The following is an 18,374-nucleotide window of genomic DNA, read 5'->3' on the forward strand; positions in this document are numbered from 1 at the left end:
AGTGAGCTAATTATATCAGGTGGACACTTGAGATTGTGTTGGCAACTCTTGTCTGGAGGGGGGATGGGAGGATAGAGAGAGAGGGAAGCCGGCAAAATTGTCAAGAAAGGAGAGACTGAAAGGGCTGACTCAAGAGGGGGAGAGCAAGTGGGAGTAGGGAGTGAGATGTATGTAAACTTATATGTGACAGACTGATTGGATTTGTAAACGTTCACTTGAAGCTTAATAAAAGTTATTGAAAAAAAAAAAAACACATTGGATGGGAAGATAGAGAGGGAAGATGGCAAAATTGGCACGAAACGAGAGACTGAAAGGGCTGACTCAATAGGGGGAGAGCAAGTGGGAGTAGGGAGTAAGATGTATGTAAACTTACATGTGACAGACTGGATGTGTAAATGTTCACTTGAAGCTTAATAAAAGTTAATTTAAAAAAAACACACATTGGAATGCACGTAGCCATTAACGTGATAAGTATGAAGGCTGTAGAAGCATGGAAAGCTTCTAAGATAACTGAAACTATGCTAGGTGAAAGAAGCAGATTATAAAAACAACTACTATGTAAATATTAATGTATATATGAGTAAAGAAGACAGGTTATACACAAAAATTAATAGCTGTATTAGGATGTTGGAAATGTGGATAATTTAAACGTATAGTTTTGGCTTTGTTTTTTGAAATTCATCAAAGTGGTTGCACATAATACAAAAATGAAATAGTGGTAAAAATTATATTTAAAAAATGCAGCCCCTTGCTGTCTTAGGTTGGGTTCTTCAGAGAAACAAAACCATCAGAGGTTGTTGTTGTCAAAATAAATAAATAAATAAAAACCTATTGCCATCCAGTCGATTCCAACTGGTAGTGACCCTATAGGACAGAGTAGAACTGCCCCGTAGGGTTTCCAAGGAGCATCTGATGGATTTGAACTGCTGATCTTTTGGTTAGCAGCCGTAGCTCTTAACCACTGCACTACCAGGGTTTCCCATTCTTGTTAGGTGTTATCAAGTTAATTCCAACTCATAGTGACCCTATGTACAACGGAACAAAACACTGCGCGGTCCTGCACCATCCTCACGATCATTGCTATCTTTGAGCCCATTGTTGCAGCCACTGTGTCAATCCATCTCATTGAGGATCTCCCTCTTTTCCCCTGACCCTTTATTTTACGAAGCATGATGTCCTTCTCCAGGGACTAGTCCCTCCTGATAACATGTCCAAAGTATGTGAGGTAAAATTTCACAATCACAGCTTCTAAGGAGCATTCTGGCTGTACTTCTTTCAAGACAGATTTGTTCTTTCTTCTAGCGGTATATTTAATATTCTTCGACAGCACCATAATTCAAAGGCATCAATTCTTTTTCGGTCTTTCTTATACATTGTCCAGCTTTCCCATGCATATGAGGTAATTAAAAACAACATGGTTTGGGTTAGGCAAGCCTTAGATCTTAAAGTGACTGCTTTTTAACACGTTTGAAGAGGTCTTCTGCAGCAGATTTGCCCAATGCAATGCGTCGTCTGATTTCTTTTTTGTTGTGCAGAAGTGAAAGTTTACAGCTCAAGTTAGTTTCTCATATAAGAATTTATACACACATTCTTGTATGACCCTAGTTGCTATCCCCATAATGTGTCAGTGCACTCCTCCTTTCCACTCTAGATTTCCTGTGTCCATTCAACCAGCTCCTGTCCTTTTCTGCCTTCTCGTCTCGCCTCGGGATAGGAGCTGACCATTTAGTCTTGTGTATCTACTTCAACTATGAAGCACACTCTTCACGAGTATCATTTTATGTCTTATAGTCCAGTCTAATCTTTGTCTGAAGAGCTGGATTCAGGGATGGTTTCAGTTCTAGGTTAATAGAGATTTAGGGGGCCAAGTCTTCTGGGGTTCCTCTAGTCTCAGTCCGACCATTAAGTCTGGTTTTTTTTTTTACTAGAATTTGAGCTCTGCACCCCACTTTTCTCCTGCTCCGTCAGGGACTTTGTCTTGTGTTCCCTGTCGGGGCGGTCATTGGTGGTAGCCAGGTACCACCTAGTTCTTCTGGTCTCAGACTGATGGAGTCTGTGGTTTATGTGGCCCTTTTTGTCTCTTGGGCTAATATTTTCCTCGTGTCTTTGGTGCTCTTCATTCTCCTTTGCTCTAAGTGGGTTGAGATCAATTGATGCATCTTATGTGGCCACTCACTAGCTTTTAAGACCCTAGGCGCCACTCACCAAAGTGGGATGCAGAACATTTTCTTAATAAAATTTGTTATGCCAGTTGACCTAAATGTTCTTTGAAACTGTGGTTCCCAGACCCCTGCCCCTGCTACTCTGACCTTCAAAGTGTTTGGTTGTGTTCAGGAAACATCTTCACTTTTGGTTTAGTCCAGTTGTGCTGACTTCCCCTGTATTGTGTGTTGTCCTTCCCTTTACCTAAAAAAATTCTTGTCCATTGTCTAGTTAATAAATACCCCTTTCCCTCCCTCCCCACCCTTGTAATCATCGAAGAACATTTTCTTCTGTGTTTAAACCTTTTCTTGAGCTCTTATAATAGTGGTCTCATAGGATACATGTTTTTTTTTTCTCAACTGACTAATTTCACTCACCATAATGCCTTCCAGATTCCTCCATGTTATGAGATGTTTCAGAGATTCACGATTGTTCTTTATTGTTGTGTAGTATTCCATTATGTGAATATACCATAATTTATCCATTCATCCATTGATGGGCACCTTGGTTGTTTCCATCTTTTTGCTATTGTAAACAGTGCTGCAAAGAATATGGGTGTGTATATATCTATTTTGTGAGGGCTCTTTTTTCTCTAGGATATATTCCAAGTAGTGGGATTGCTGGATCGTATGGTAGTTCTATTTCTAGCTTTTTAAGGAAGCGCCAAATCAATTTCCAAAGTGGTTGTACCATTTTACAATCTGACCAGCAGTGTATAAGTGTTCCAGTCTGTCTACAACCTCTCCAACATTTATTTTTTGTGTTTTTTGGATTACTGCTAGCCTTGTTGGGGTGAGATGGTATCTCATTGTAGTTTTGATTTGCATTTTTCTAATGGCTAATGATCGTGAGCTTTTCCTCAGGTGTATCCGTTAGCCACCCGAATGTCTTCTTTGGTGAAGTACCTGTTCGTCATATTCTTTGCCCATTTTTTAATTGGGTTATTTGTCTTTTTGCTGTTGAGGTTTTGCAGTATCTTGTAGAATTTAAAGAGATTAGTTGCTGATTGCATTTGTAGTAGCCAAATTTTTTTCCCAGTCTGTAGGTTGTCTTTTTACTCTTTTGGTTAAGTCTTTGGATGAGCATAGGTGTTTGGTTTTTAGGAGCTCCTTCTGGTGTTTGTGCATTGTTACTAATGTTTTGTATTCTGTTTATGCCATGTATTAGTGCTCCTAGCGTTGTCCCTATTTTTTCTTCCATGATCTTCATTGTTTTAGATTTTATATTTAGGTCTTTGATCCGTTTTGAATTGTTTTTTGTACATGATGTGAGGTATGGATCTTGTTTCATTTTTTTTTTTTTATCCAGTTGTGCCAGCAGTATTTGTTAAAGAGACTGTCTTTTCCCCAATTAATGGACTTTGGGCCTTTGTCAAATATCAGCTGTTCATAAGTGGATGAATTTATGCCTGGATTCTGTTCCATTGGTCTATGTATCTGCTATTGTATCAGTACCAGGCTGTTTTGACTACCGTGGCAATATAATAGTTTCTAAAATCAGGCAGTGTGAGGCCTCCCACTTTGTTCTTCTTTTTCAGTAATGCTTTACTTATCCAGGGCCTCTTACCTTTGCAAATGAAGTTGGTGATTTGTTTCTCCATCTCATTAAAAAACGCTATTGGAATTTGCATCAGGATGGCATTTGTATCCATAGATAGCCTTGGGTAGAATAGACATTTTCACAATGTTGAGTCTTCCTATCCATGAGCAAGGTATGTTTTTCCACTTTTGTAGGTCTCTTCTGGTTTCTTGCAGTATTGTCTTGTAGTTTTCTTTGTATAGGTCTTTTATGTCTCTAGTTGGATTTATTCCTAAGTATTTTATCTTCTTGGGGGCTATTGTAAATGGTATTGATTTAGTGATTTCCTCTTTGACCTTCTCTTTGTTGGTGCAGAGGAATCCAACTGATTTTTTTTCCTTTTTTAATTGTAGTCTAGGTGAAGGTTTACAGAACAAACTGGTTTCTCATTAAACAGTACACATACTGTTTTATGACATTGGTTAAAAACCCCACGACATATCAACACTCTCTCTTCTCAGTCTTGGGTTCCCTGTTACCAGTTTTCTTGTACCCTCCTGCCTTCTAGTCCTTGCCCCAGGGCTGGTGTGCCCCTTTAGTCTCATTTTGTTTTATGGGCCTGTCCAATCTTTGGCTGAAGGGTGAACCTCAGGAGTGACTTTATTACTGAGCTGAAAGGGTGTCCAGGGTCCATACTCTCAGGGTTTCTCCAGACTCTTTCAGGCCAACAAGTCTGGTCATTCTTTTTGAGTTAGAATTTTATTTTACATTTTTTTCCTGCTCTGTCTGGGACCCTGTATTGTGATCCCTGTCAGAGCAGTCAGTGGTGGTAGCCAGGCACCATCTAGTTGTACTGGGCTCAGACTGGTGGAGACTGTAGTAGATGTGGTCCATTAGTCCTTTGGACTAATCTTTCCCTTGTATCTTTGTTTTCTTCATTGCTCCCAAAGGGATGAGACCAGTGGAGTATCCTAGATGGTGCTCACAGGCTTTTAATACTCCAGATGCTACTCACCAAAGTAGAGTGTAGAACATTTTCTTTATAAACTATGTTATGCCAACTGAGGAATCCAACTGAGTTTTGTATGTTTTTCTTGTATCCTGATACTTCTTTGAAATATTCTATTAGTTCCAGTAGTTTTCTTGTTGATTCTTTAGGGTTTTCTGTTTATAAGACCATATCATCTGCAAATAGAGATACTTTTACTTCTTTCTTACCAATATGGGTGCCCTTTATTTCTTTTTCTAGCCTAATTGCTCTGGCTAGGACCTCCAGCACAATGTTGAGTAAGTGTGATGATAAAGGGCATCTTTGTCTTGTTCCTGTTCTCAAGGGGAATGCTTTCAGACTCTCTCCATTTAGGATGATATTGGCTGTTGGCTTTGTATAAATGCCGTTTATTATATTGAGGAATTTTCCCTCTATTCCTATTTTGCTGAGAATTTTTATCATGAATGGGTGTTAGACTTTGTCAATTGCCTTTTCTGCATCAATTGATAAGGTCATGTGGTTCTTGTCTTTTGTTTTATTTATGTGGTGGATTACATTGATTGTTTTTCTAATGTTAATTCATCCCTGCATACCTGGTATGAATCCCACTTGGTCATGGTGAATTATTTTTTTGATATGTTGTTGAATTCCTATTGGCGAGAATTTTATTGAGGATTTTTGCATCTATGTTCATTAGGGATATCTGTCTGTAATTTTCTTTCTTTTCTTTTTTTTTTTTGGTGTCTTTACCTGGTTTTGGTATCAGGGTTATGCTGGCTTCATAGAATGAGTTTGGGAGTATTCCATCTTTTTCTGTGCTCTGAAATGCATTTAGTAGTAGTGGTATTAACTCTTCTCTGAAAGTTTGGTAGAGTTCTCCAGTGAAGCCATCAGGGCCACAGCTTTTTTTTGTTGGGAGTTTTTTTTAATGACCTTTTCAATCTCTTCTTTTGCTGTAGGTTTATTTAGTTGTTCTACCTATATTTGTGTTACTTTAGGTAGGTAGTATATTTCTAGAAATTTGTCCATTTCCTCTAGGTTTTCAAATTTGTTAAGAGTACAGTTTTTCATAGTATTCTGTTATGATTCTTTTCACCTCAGTTTGGTCTGTTGTGATAATGCCCATCCCATTTCTTGTTCGGGTTATTTGCTTCCTCTCCTGTTCTTTTGTCAGTTTGGCCAATGGTTTATTGATTTTGTTTATCTTTTCAAATCACCAGCTCTCGGTCTTGTTAACTCTTTCAATTGTTTTTCTGTTCTCTATTTCATTTAGTTCTGCTTTAATTTCTGTTATTTGCTTTCTTCTGGTGCCCGAGGACTTCTTCTGCTGTCTTTCTATTTGTTTGAGTTGTAGGGTTAATGTTTTGATTTTGGCCCTATCTTCTTTTTGGATGTGTGCTGGCATTGCTCTAAATTGACTTCTGAGCACTACTTTTGCTGTGTCCAAATGGTTCTGGTAAGAAGGGTTTTCATTCTCATTTGACTCTGTGGCTTCCTTTATTCTGTCCTTAATTTCTTCTATAACCCAGTAGTTTTTGAGCAAGGTGTTGTTCAGTTTCCATGTGTTTGATTTTTTTTTTTTTTTTTTGTCCTTGCTCCTTATGTTATTGATTTCTAGTTTTATGGCTTTATGGTCAGAAAAGATGCTTTGTAATATTTCCATATTCTGGATTCTGTTAAGGCTTGCTTTGTGTGACCTAATACGTGGTCTATTCTGGAGAACATTCCATGTGTGTTGGAAAAGAAAGTATACTCAGCTGCTGTTGGGTGAAGTGCTCTGTATATGTCTATGAGATCAAGTTGGTTGATCAGGGCATTTAGATCTTCCATGTCTTTATTGAGAATGGAAATTCCAGAAGACTTAATTGTGCTCATGAGGAACCTTTACATAGATCAAGAGGAAGTTGTTCGGATAGAACAAGGGGATACTGATTGGTTTCAAGTCAGGAAAGGTGTGCGCCAGGATTGTATTCTTTCACCATACCTATTCAATCTGTATGCTGAGTAAGTAATCCAAGCAGCTGGACTATATGAAGAATAGGGCATCAGGATTGGAGGAAGACTCATTAACAACCTGTGTTATGCAGATGAAACAACCTTGCTTGCTGAAAGTGAAGAGGACTTGATGCACTTACTAGTGAAGATCAAAGACCACAGCCTTCAGTATGGATTGCACCTCAACATAAAGAAAACAAAAATCCTCACGACTGGACCAATGAGCAACATCATGATGAATGGAGAAAAGATTGAAGTTGTCAAGGATTTCATTTTACTTGGATCCACAATCAACAGCCATGGAAGCAGCAGTCAAGAAATCAAAAGGTGCATTGCACTGGGAAACTCTGCTGCAAAGGACCTCTTTAAAGTGTTGAAGAGAAAAGATGTCACATTGAAGGCTAAGGTGTGCCTGACCCAAGCCATGATATTTTCAGTCACATCATATGCATGTGAAAGCTGGACAATGAATAAAGAAGACTGAAGAAGAATTGATACCTTTGAATTGTGGTGTTGGTGAAGAATATTGAATATACCATGGACTGCCAGAAGAACAAATAAATCTGTCTTGGAAGAAGTATAACCAGTATGCTCTTTAGAAGCAAGGATGGCCAGACTGCGTCTTACACACTTTGGACATGTTGTCAGGAGGGATCCGTCTCTGGAGAAGGACATCATGCTTGGCAAAGTACAGGGTCAGCAGAAAAGAGGAAGACCCTCAATGAGGTGGATTGACACAGTGCCTGCAACAATGGGCTCAACCATAACAATGATTGTAAGATTGGCGCAGGACCGGGCAGTGTTCCATTCTATTGTGCATGGGGTTGCTATGAGTTGGAACCAACTTGACAGCACCTAACAGCAACAACAACATGTCTTTATTGAGCTTCTTTCTGGATGTTCTGTCCTTCACCGAAAGTGGTGTGTTGAAGTCTCCTACTATAATTGTGGTGTGGTCTATCTCTCTTTTCAATGCTGTTGGAGGTTGTTTTATGTATTTTGGAGCCCTGTCATTGGGCATATAAATATTTATTATGCCTATATCCTCCTGGTATATTGACACTTTAATCATTATATCATGCCCTTCCTTATCCTTTGTGGTGGATTTTACCTTAATTTCTATTTTGACAGAAATTAATATTGCCACTCCTGCTCTTTTTTGGTTGTTCGCTTGACATGTTTTTTTTCATCCTTTGAGTTTTAGTTTGTTTGCATCTTTAAGTCTAAGGTGTGTCGCTTGTAGGCAGCATATAGACGGATTGTGCTTTTTTATCCGTTCTGCTACTCTCTGTCTCTTTATTCGTGCATTTAGCCCATTTATATTCAGCGTAATTATGGATAGGTATGAGTTCAGTACTGCCATTTTGATGTCTTTTTTTGTGTGTTGTTAAAAGTTTCTTTTTTTCACTTAATTTCCTGTGCTGAGTCATTTTTCTTCATGAACTTTCTTTTCCTCTTTTTCATCGTTGTTGGTTTTGTATTTGCTGAGTCTTTGTTTTTCTTGTTTTTTATTTTGATGCGTAGGATTGTTAGTTTGCTTTGTGATTACCTTAATATTTACCCCTATTTTTCTAAATTTAAACCCATCTTTTATTTCTTGATGCTGCCTTGACTTCCATTCCACATGAAAGATCTATGACTATATTATTTAGTCACTCTTTTTTATTTTAATATTGTCATCTTTTGCATATTGACATCTCTGTTTTCCTATTTTTAGTGTTTTAGCTTTGATTTATTTTTGTGACTTCCTTATCTGGGTTGATATCTTGTTGTTGTGTCCTGTGTTCTACTCTTGGGTTGTTATCTGATGTTACTGATTTTCAAACTGGAGGACTCCCTTTAGCTTTTCTTGTAATTTTGATTTGTTTTTTCAGATTTTCGAAGCTTCTGTTTATCTGGAAATGCCCTAATTTCGTCATCATATTTGTGAAATGGTTTCGCTGAATATATAATTCTTGGCTGGCAATTTTTTTTCCTTCAAGTCTTTACATATGTCATACCATTGCCTTTCTTGCCTGCATGGTTTCTGCTGAGTAGTTTGAGCTTAGTCTTATTGACTCTCCTTTGTAGATGACTTTTCATTTATCCCTAGCTGCTCTTAAAATTCTCTCTTTATCTTTGGTTTTGGCAAGTTTGATTATAATATGTCTTGGTGACTTTATTTAGGGATCTAGTTTGTGATCTTGGATAGATATCTTCTCATCTTTCACGATATCCAAGAAGTTTTCTGTCAACAAAGCTTCAACAATTCTAGGTGTATTTTCTGTTGTCCCCCTCCCCCCCCCACCTCTGTTCTGGTACTCCAATCATGCATAGGTTATTCCTCTTGATAGAGTCCCACGTAATTCTTAGGATTTCTTCATTTTTTTTAATTCTTTAATCTTATTTTTCCTCAGATATGTTGGTGTCACATGCTTTATCTTCAATCTCACTAATTCTCACTTCCATTTCCATAATTCTGCCCCTATAACTTTCTATTGAGTTGTCTAATTCTGAAATTTTATTGTTAATCATCTGGTTATCTGTTTGTGTCTCTCTAGGGATTCTTGCAGTCTTTTAAATTTGTCATTATGCTTTTCTCTAATCTTCTTAAGTTCCACTAATGCTTTTTCTGTGTGTTCCTTGGCTCTTTCTGCATTTTGCCTCATATCATTCCTGATCTTTTAAAAAGAGTTCTGTATATTAATGTTTTGTATTCTACCTCTGGTAATTTCAGGAAGTTTTCTTCATCTGGAAGATTTCTTGATTCTTCATTTTGGGAGCTTGCTGAAATCCTCTTTATGTGATTTGATATTGACTGTTGTCTCCGAGCCATCAATAAGTTATATTTGTTTATTTTGTGTTTGTCTACTGTGTCCTAGCTTCTTGTTTTGATATGCCCAAATAGGCTACTCAAGTGAGCTAGTTTGATTTTTGGCACCTTTCAAGCTCTAACGTCCTGTCACCAGGTGGTTAAAACTGCTACTGTGTATATGAGCCCAGGAGTCCATTTACTTTTCTTGTATGGATTTGTCTCTAGTGTCCAGATAGTTAGTCACCACTTGTGAGGTAACCTACAGTTGTGGATGAGCAGGGGTGATGGTGTAGACATAGGTATCTGGCTGCAGCAGGTAGTCACGTGCTGAACAAGGCAGGGGGCTGATAACTGCCTCTGAGTGTCTGTAAGAAAAGTGTGTCCTTGTTCCCTAGAGTGCATAGGTGGGTGGGCTTTGCAGCTGGACTATGTGTACCCAATGTTGTTGGCTGTAAGGACTGGGAGGCACCACTTATCCTTGGACCCCTGTTGCAGTTGGCTAGGTGGTGTAGGTGGAGCCAGCAATCTTCAGAATCCCTCATGTGGGTAGGTGAAGACCCTGTTTAACAGGCAGAGCGGTATCAAATATCATGAACCTGCCTCTCCAACAGACTTCAGGGATATACCCTATTATACTGTACTAATGAGGACCTACACTCTTGAAGTGGGCCCACACAGATCTCTGCAGGGGTGAAAGGCATTCAAAGTCCATGGATCCTTTACACCTGTGCCTAGGCAAAGAAGCTGTTTCTCCCCTGAGTTCCCAGCTTAAGGGAGTTGGCAGATTATTTTTTCCGTTTGTTAATTTGTTGCTTTTCCAAGGCCAGGAGAACGGCTCAGGATATGCAACAGGTCATTCTTCTGGCCCAGGGAAAGTGGCTATCATTGAAGCCAGCTCGGGACCTGGTGCAAAGCAGGGAGCTGTCAGGTAAATGGGAGAGAGTTTTTACCCAAAGGGGTGTTTTTTGATCTGCATGGTAGATTAGATGCATATGCTTATCTTTTGCTCATTGAGTGCCGCCTCTTGCTGACGGGAGGCGTGAGTGGACTCTCCACTGCTCAGTCTCTCCTGATGTGGAAAATGTGCCCTGAATGCCGCTGTTTGCCTCACTGCACTGGTGCTAGCAGATCCAGCCTGTGGGGCGCCAGTTCCCACTGGGTCGGGACTGGTTCCTCCTTACTGCCTCTGAACAGTGCCTCCCTCCCCCTGCTGCTCAGTCCGACTCCTCAACTTTGCCCTTGATGTTCAGGGCTCCCAGAGTGTCATATATAATCAATTCACTTGTTTTTTTTTTTTTTGGTCTTTGTTGTAAGAATCATCTGACTATTCTGCCATCTTGGCCCCGCCTCTGCAGTGTTATTTCTGGATTAATCAGCTTTAAACAATATTGACTTTCTGTTACACTCCATGAAAATTTAGCTCTTTTAGGTAATTTTTTAAAAAGATTTTAAAATGTTGATTCAAAAAAGTTTCTTTTTTTTTCTTTTCTTGTATGTCTGTGTTATGCCAGGTATCATTCTGGATATGAGGACAGAGGGATTTACAAGACAACATTGTTGCACATTTGGAGCTTACATTGTAGAGATTGGGTGGTGCGTGAAGGGTAGGAAAAGGGAGAAGTAGCAAATTCATCACCCTTACCCCAGTGAGATACTGTATATGTATGTTAAGTAACTCTCAGGGACTGCGTTGGTAAGTTAATGTAGCTTCAACAATCTTTTGGGTTGTTCAGCATGCCAGTTTTTCAGATTTTTGCTTCTTTGTGCAAGGACATCTAAAGCTTTACAGATGCCCTGAGAGCCCTGTGGAGCCCTGGTGGTACAGTGGTTAAGAGCTTGGCTGTTAACCAAAAGGTCGGCAGTTTGAATTCATCAGCTGCTTCTTGGAAACCCTGCAGGGCAGTTCTGTTCTGCTCTGTAAGGTCACTATGGATTGGAATTGACTTGGCAGCAACAAGTTTGGTTTTGAGAGCCCTATGAAAAAGGATAATCAATTTGCCCTTTTGGCAGGACAATGAGCCTTTTTGTGTGACCCAGGATCTCTTTTTCAGGAGTCACCCCTTCTTGTTTCTTTATTGTTCTTAGGTTAACTCCACAGAAATACAGCTGGCCCCATAAAGAGAAATGAAGTTCTGATCCATGCTACAACATGGATGAACCTTGAAAACATTATGCTGAGTGAAGTAAATCAATCACAAAAGGACAAATATGTATGCTCTCGCTTACATGAAATATCTAGAATAGGCAAATGCATACAGAGCAAAGTTTATTAGTGGTTACCAGGATGGAAGGGAGGGAGAGAGGGAGTGTCATTGTTTAGGAAGCAGTGAGCATCTGTTTACGGTGATGGAAAAGTTGACAGCTGATACTGGTGATGGTTGCACAACATGATTAATGTAACTGGTGTCACTAAATCGTACATGTGAAAAATGTTGCATTGGGAAATGTTGTGTTATATATATTTTTACAAAAACAAAAAAGATAAACAGCTGATGTTTCAATGACAATGTTTCAGAGAAACTACTTACAATGGTATTGCAGGCATTAAGTTTCCTTGGTAGGGACCTGGCTTGCAAAACAGGATAGTTGTGAGTGTGGGGTGGTAAGAGAATAGACTGAGGCTGGAGGGAAAAATTATTCCATATTTTTGATCTGTGTTTTAATAAGAGTGCATAGCTTATATTTCAAACAAGCTCCCAGTAGAGGGCAGTGGCTAAACAGGAAGCCAGAAGTCAAATCCCAGTGTGTTCTTTTCAAAGTGGAAAATCAGGCTACAGTACGTTAGAAACATCATTAGCAGTAAGGGTTTTTTTTTTTTTTTTTTCCTTCATCTAATTACCAGGTCCATCAACTAACCTCCAGACTTGCCTTGCAGTAAATGGCAGTGCCATTCTTTCAGGTGCTCAGGGCAAAAACCTTGGACTTAACCTTAATTTTTCTCTTTCTTTCAAGCCTAGATACAATCTGTTAGCAAATCCTGTCACCCCTTGTAGTCAATGTTTTACTGAAAGCCCCGGCCAACTCGATAAATAAGAAAAATAGACAAAAAATATGAAGATTACAGAGTAAGAAACAAAACTGCCATTATTTGAAGATAATATAAAACCCCAATAATAGAAGCTCCAGTAATAGAAGCATTAGTAGAGACTACAGATAAATATTGGAATTAATAGGAGAGATTGGGAAGGTTTTTGGATACAAAAATCAATGAATAAATATCAATTATTTCTATTTCCCAGTAACAAATAGAAAATGTTTTAAAGGTACCGTTTGCAATAACATAAAATATTATGTACCTAGAAATTAATAAAAGATGTGTAAGACCTCTTCAAAGAAAATTGTAAAACATTACTGATATTAAAGAAGTCCTACTTAAAAAGAGAAGAGCCTGGTTGGCGCCAGCAGTATGCAATTGGCTGCTAACCTAAAGATTGGCAGTTTGAACCCACCCAGTGGCTTCATGGAAGAAAAGTCTAGTGAAATTCTTCCGTAAAAGATTATAGCCAAGAAAATCCTACAGAACGGTTCTACTCTGTCACACATGAGGTCACCATGAGTTGGGGGCAGACTCCATGAGAACTGACAACAACAATTTAAAAAGAGAGATATATTAAGTTCACAAATTGAAAGACTCAATACGGTTAAGATGACAGTTTGTTCCAAACTGATTTATGGAATAAATGTAATCCCGAAGAAAACATCAATTTTTCTTTTTTTGTGGAAATAAACAAGCTGATTTAAAATGTATGTGGAAGTAGAAAGGACTAAAGATAGCTAAGACACCCTTGAAGATGAAGAGCAAGTTTGGAGGACTTGCCCTACGAGATATCAAGACTAATACAGAGGTATAGTAATTAGGATAGTATAATAATCAGGACAAACGGAAGTGGGGACAGACAAATAGATCAATGGAACATAATGGAGAATTCAGACAGACGCCCATGTATAAAACACTTGATGTATGATGGACGTTGCATGACACATCAGTGGGGAAAGGATGAAATTTACAATAAATGGGACTAGAGCATATGAATAAGCACCCAGAAGAAAAGGGAGTGAGAGCAAGAGAGAGGAAGAGGAAGAAAGAAAGAAATGGGATCCCTTCCTCACTCTATTCATAAAAATCAATTCCAGGTCTAGTAAACACCTAATGTGAAAGGCAAAACTATAAATCCTCTAGAAGGTAATATAGGAGGCCTCATAGTAAGGAAGAATTTCTTATTCAAGATGTAAAAAGCACCCAGAGGAAAATATCAGTATTAAAATTTTATATAAATTAAATTTAACAACAAAATTTAAGTTAAATTTAACATTAGAATTAAAATTAAGAATTTTGATTCATCAAAAGACACCATAGAGTGAAATACAAGGCATAATGTAGGAAAAAGTGTTTGCTATCCGTATAGCCAAAAAAGATTTGGTACCCTACAAATTAATGTAAAAAAGATAGATAATCCAATAGAAAAATGGACCAAAGACATGAAATTTTTACAAAAGAGATATTCATGTGACCAATAAACATACAAAAAGGTGAGCAACCATATTAATAATCAGGGACTTGCACATTAAAATCATAATGAAAAACAACCCTTCATCAGAACAGCTAAAGTTAAAACAACTGAAATACCAAGTGTTAAAGTTGTAGAGCAACTGGAGCCATCAAACACTACTGGAACAGTGTAAATTGTTAAAACCACTCTGGAATACAGGATGGCATTATCTAGTAAAATTAAAGATACCCTATGATCTAGTAATTCCACTCTTGGGTGTATACCAGATAAATGCACGCATATGGGCACCCAGAGGCATATACAAGAATACTCAAAGAACACTCATAAGTCAAAAATTAGAAAGAATCCTAATTTCCATCAACAATAGAGTGGATAAGTACAATGAGGCATACTCATAGAATCCAATATTCTAGAGGAATTAAAATGAATGCACTACAACTATATACAGCGTAGATGAATCTGATGAGTCTAATGTTGAGTGAAAAAGGTCCAGACACAAAAGTACACACTGTATAGTTCTATTTACATATAAAGTTCAAAAACAGGAAAGAAAAGCAAAGAAAAAATATTATAAAAGGCATGCTAACTATAGGGCTGTGGGAGAGAATCATATAGTCTGTGTCAAGTTAATCTATGCATAGTTTTCTCTCCCATCAGTCAATGACTGATACTGCACTCTGAAAGTCTGGAATTCCTTAGCACAGGAGTTGGCAAACTTTTTTTGTAAAGGGCTATATAGTAAAGAACTTTGCAGGCTATATAGTCTCTGTCACAACTACTTAACTCTGCTGTTGAAGTGCCACAGATAATATGTTTAAAAAAGAGAGGTCTGAGCTATTCAAATATATATATAAGTAGATAGCTAAGTGAAAGCCTGGTAACGTCCCCTAAATCTATCTTTGGCTTATGTTGCTCCCTGAAACTTCTGGTTTGTATTTGAAATTGCTTCTTGGGCTTTACCTAGATACCTTTATAGAATAGAATTTATCATCTTCCTTACCTGTCATAGTTTATGGAATCATCCCTCTTAGTCATCTAAGCTTGAGAGAACTTTAAATCATCTTAGATTTTTCTACCTTAAATCAATTATCCAGTTCTGCTGACTCAGTTTCCAAATTGGCTCTTAAACTCATCCCCACTTATCTTAGTTACCCAGTGCTGCAATATCATAACTGCCACAAGTGGGTGGGTTTAAAGAACAGAAATTTATTTGCTCACAATTCAGGAGGCTAGGAGTCTAAACTCAAGGGTGTGGCTCAGGGTGGGGGGTCCTTCGTTGTCTATTTCAGCTTCTAGTAGCTTCCAGCAGTCCTTGTAGATGCATCCGTCTATGTCATCTCTCATCCTCTACTCTAAGTGTGTGTCTCAGTGTCCATTCTGCTCGTTTTATAACTCAGAAGTGTTTAGATTTAGAACCTACCCTGCTTGGGTATGACCTAATTAATATAAAAAAAAACCCTATTTCCAAACAGGATTATATTTACAAGTATAAATCTGTTGCCGTTGAGCTGATTCCAACTCATAGCAATCCTCTAGGACAGAGTAGAATTGCCCCATAGAATTTCCAATGAGCGTCTGGTGGATTCAAACTGCCGACCTTTTGGTTAGCAGCCCTAGCTCTTAACCACTATGTCACCAGGGTTTCCATTTACAAGTATAGGGGCCAGCATTTCAATATATATTTTTGGGGGACCAAATTAGGTCCATAGTACCACACCAAAATTTTCCTTGAGTTTGCTACAAAAATCTTCATAATTTCCATTTCTTACAGCTGTGTCTGCTAAATTTATATATCTAGTTCAAACATCCTCTAAACTTCTGACTCTTAGAGCTCAAACATCCTCTAAACTTCTGACTCTTAGAGCTAGCTATCTACTTACATATGTATTTGGATAGCTCAGACATCTTTTTTTCACCATTCCTTGATTTATCTTCAAAAATATAAAAAAATCAATTCGTACCCTAAAAAAAAAGACATCACTTAGCACCAGTTGGTTAAGCAAGGAACCAAAATCATTCCTGATTTTCCTCTAGTCTAAGCTGCCATGACCTATTGCTGAACCTCACCAACAGCATTTTGACTGTTCTCACCACTCGTCTGTCAGTTTGTCATACTGTGGTGGCTTACATGTTGCTGTGATGCTGGAAGCCATGCCACTGGTATTTCAAATACCAGGAGGGTCACTCATGATGGAGGGGTTTTGGCAGAGCTTCCAGACTAAGACAGATTAAGAAGAAGGACCTGGCGGTCTACTTCTGAAAAAACTGGCCAGTGAAAACCTTATGAATACCAGTGTATAGCTATCAGGTTGGAAGGCACTCAAAAGATGACTGGAGAAGTGTTGCCTTCTCAAAGTAGAGCCAACCTTTATGACATGAATGAAATCAGACTTTCAGGGCCTTCATTTGGTGATGTAGGATGACTCAAAATGAGAAGAAACAACTGCAAACATCCATTAATAATTGGAAATTGGAATGGATGAAGTACGAATCTAGGAAAATTGGAAATCGTCCAAAATGAAATGGAACACATAAAGATTGATATCCTAGGCATTAGTGAGCTGAAATGGACTGGTATTGGCCATTTTGAATTGGACAATCATATGGTCTACAATGTGGGGAATGACAAAGTGAAGAGGAATGGCACCTCATCCATCATCAAAAAGAACATTTCAAGATCTATCCTGAAGTACAATGCTGTCAGTGATAGGATAATATCTGTATGCCTACAAGGGAGCCCTGGTGGCCCAGTGGTTAAGAGCTCGGCTGCTAACCAAAAGGTCGGCAGTTTGAATCCACTGGCAGCTCCTTTGAAACCCTATGGGGCAGTTCTACTCTGTCCTATAGGGTCACTATGAATCAGAATCAACTCTACAGCAACAGGGTTGGTTTTGGTTACAAGGAAGACCAGTTAATACGACTATTATTCAAATTTATACACCAACCGCTAAGGCCAAAGATGAAGAAACTGAAGATTTTTACCAACTTCTGCAGTCTAAAATTGATCAAACATGCAATCAAGATTCACTGATAATTACGGTGATTGTAATTTGAAAGTTGGAAACAAAGAAGAAGAATTAGTAGTTGGAAAACATGGCCTTGGAGATAGCAACGATGCCGGAGATCACACGATAGAAATTTTGCAAGACCTACGACTTCTTCATCGCAAATACCTTTTTCAACTACATAAATGGTGACTCTACACGTGGACCTTGGCAAATGGAATACATAAGAATCAAATCGACTACATCTGTGGAAAGAGAAGAGCTCAATATTATCATTCAGAACAAGGCCAGGGACTGACTGCAGAACATATCAATCGCTCATATGCAAGTTCAAATTTAAGCTGAAGAAAATTAGAACAAGTCCACAAGAGCCAAAATATGGCCTTGAATACATCCCACCTGAATTTAGAGACCATCTCAGGAAAAGATTTGATACACTGAACATTGTAGGTGAAGAAAGCAAGAGGTCATTAAACAGACAGGAAAGAAAGCAAAGACCAAAATGGATGTCAGAAGAAATTCAGAAACTTGCTCTTGAACATCGAATAGCTAAAAAGAATGGAAGAAATGATGAAGTAAAAGAACTGAACAGAAGATTTCATAGAGTGGCTCAAGAAAACAAAGTAAAGTATTATAATGACGTGTGCAAAGACCTGGAGATAGAAAACCAAAAGGGAAGAACACTCAGCATTTCTCAAGCTGAAAGAACTGAAGAAAAAATTCAAGCCACAAGTTGCAATATTGAAGGATTCTATGGGCAAAGCATTGAATGACGCAGAAAGTATTAAAAGAAGATGGAAAGAAAACATAGAGTCACTGTACCAAAAAGAATTGGTTGATGCTCAGCCATTTCAGGAGGTAGCATATGATAAGAAACCGATGGTACTGAAGGAAAACGTCCAAGCTGCCCTGAAGGCATTGGTGAAAAACAAGGATCCAGGAATTAACGGAATTCCAATTCAGGAGTTTCAACAAATGGATGCAGTGCTGGAAGTGCTCAAACACGAACGCCAAAAAATTTGGAAGACAGTTACCTGACCAACTGACTGGAAGAGATTCATATTTGTGCCCATCCCACAGAAAGGTGATCCAACGGAATGTGGAAATTTTTGAACAATATCATCAATATTATGCACAAGTAAAATTTTGCTGAAGATCATTCAAAAGTGGTTGTAGCAGTACATCGACAGGAAACTGCCAGAAATTCAAGCCAAATTCAGAAGAGGATGTGGAACAAGGAATATTATTGCTGATGTTAGATGGATCTTGGCTGAAAGTAGAAAATACCAGAGGTGTTTACGTATGTTTTATTTACTATGCAAAGGCATTCGACTCTGTGGATCATAGCAAATTAAGAA

This window comes from Elephas maximus, chromosome 5, assembly GCF_024166365.1.
Source record: "Elephas maximus indicus isolate mEleMax1 chromosome 5, mEleMax1 primary haplotype, whole genome shotgun sequence".
NCBI lineage: Eukaryota > Metazoa > Chordata > Mammalia > Proboscidea > Elephantidae > Elephas > Elephas maximus.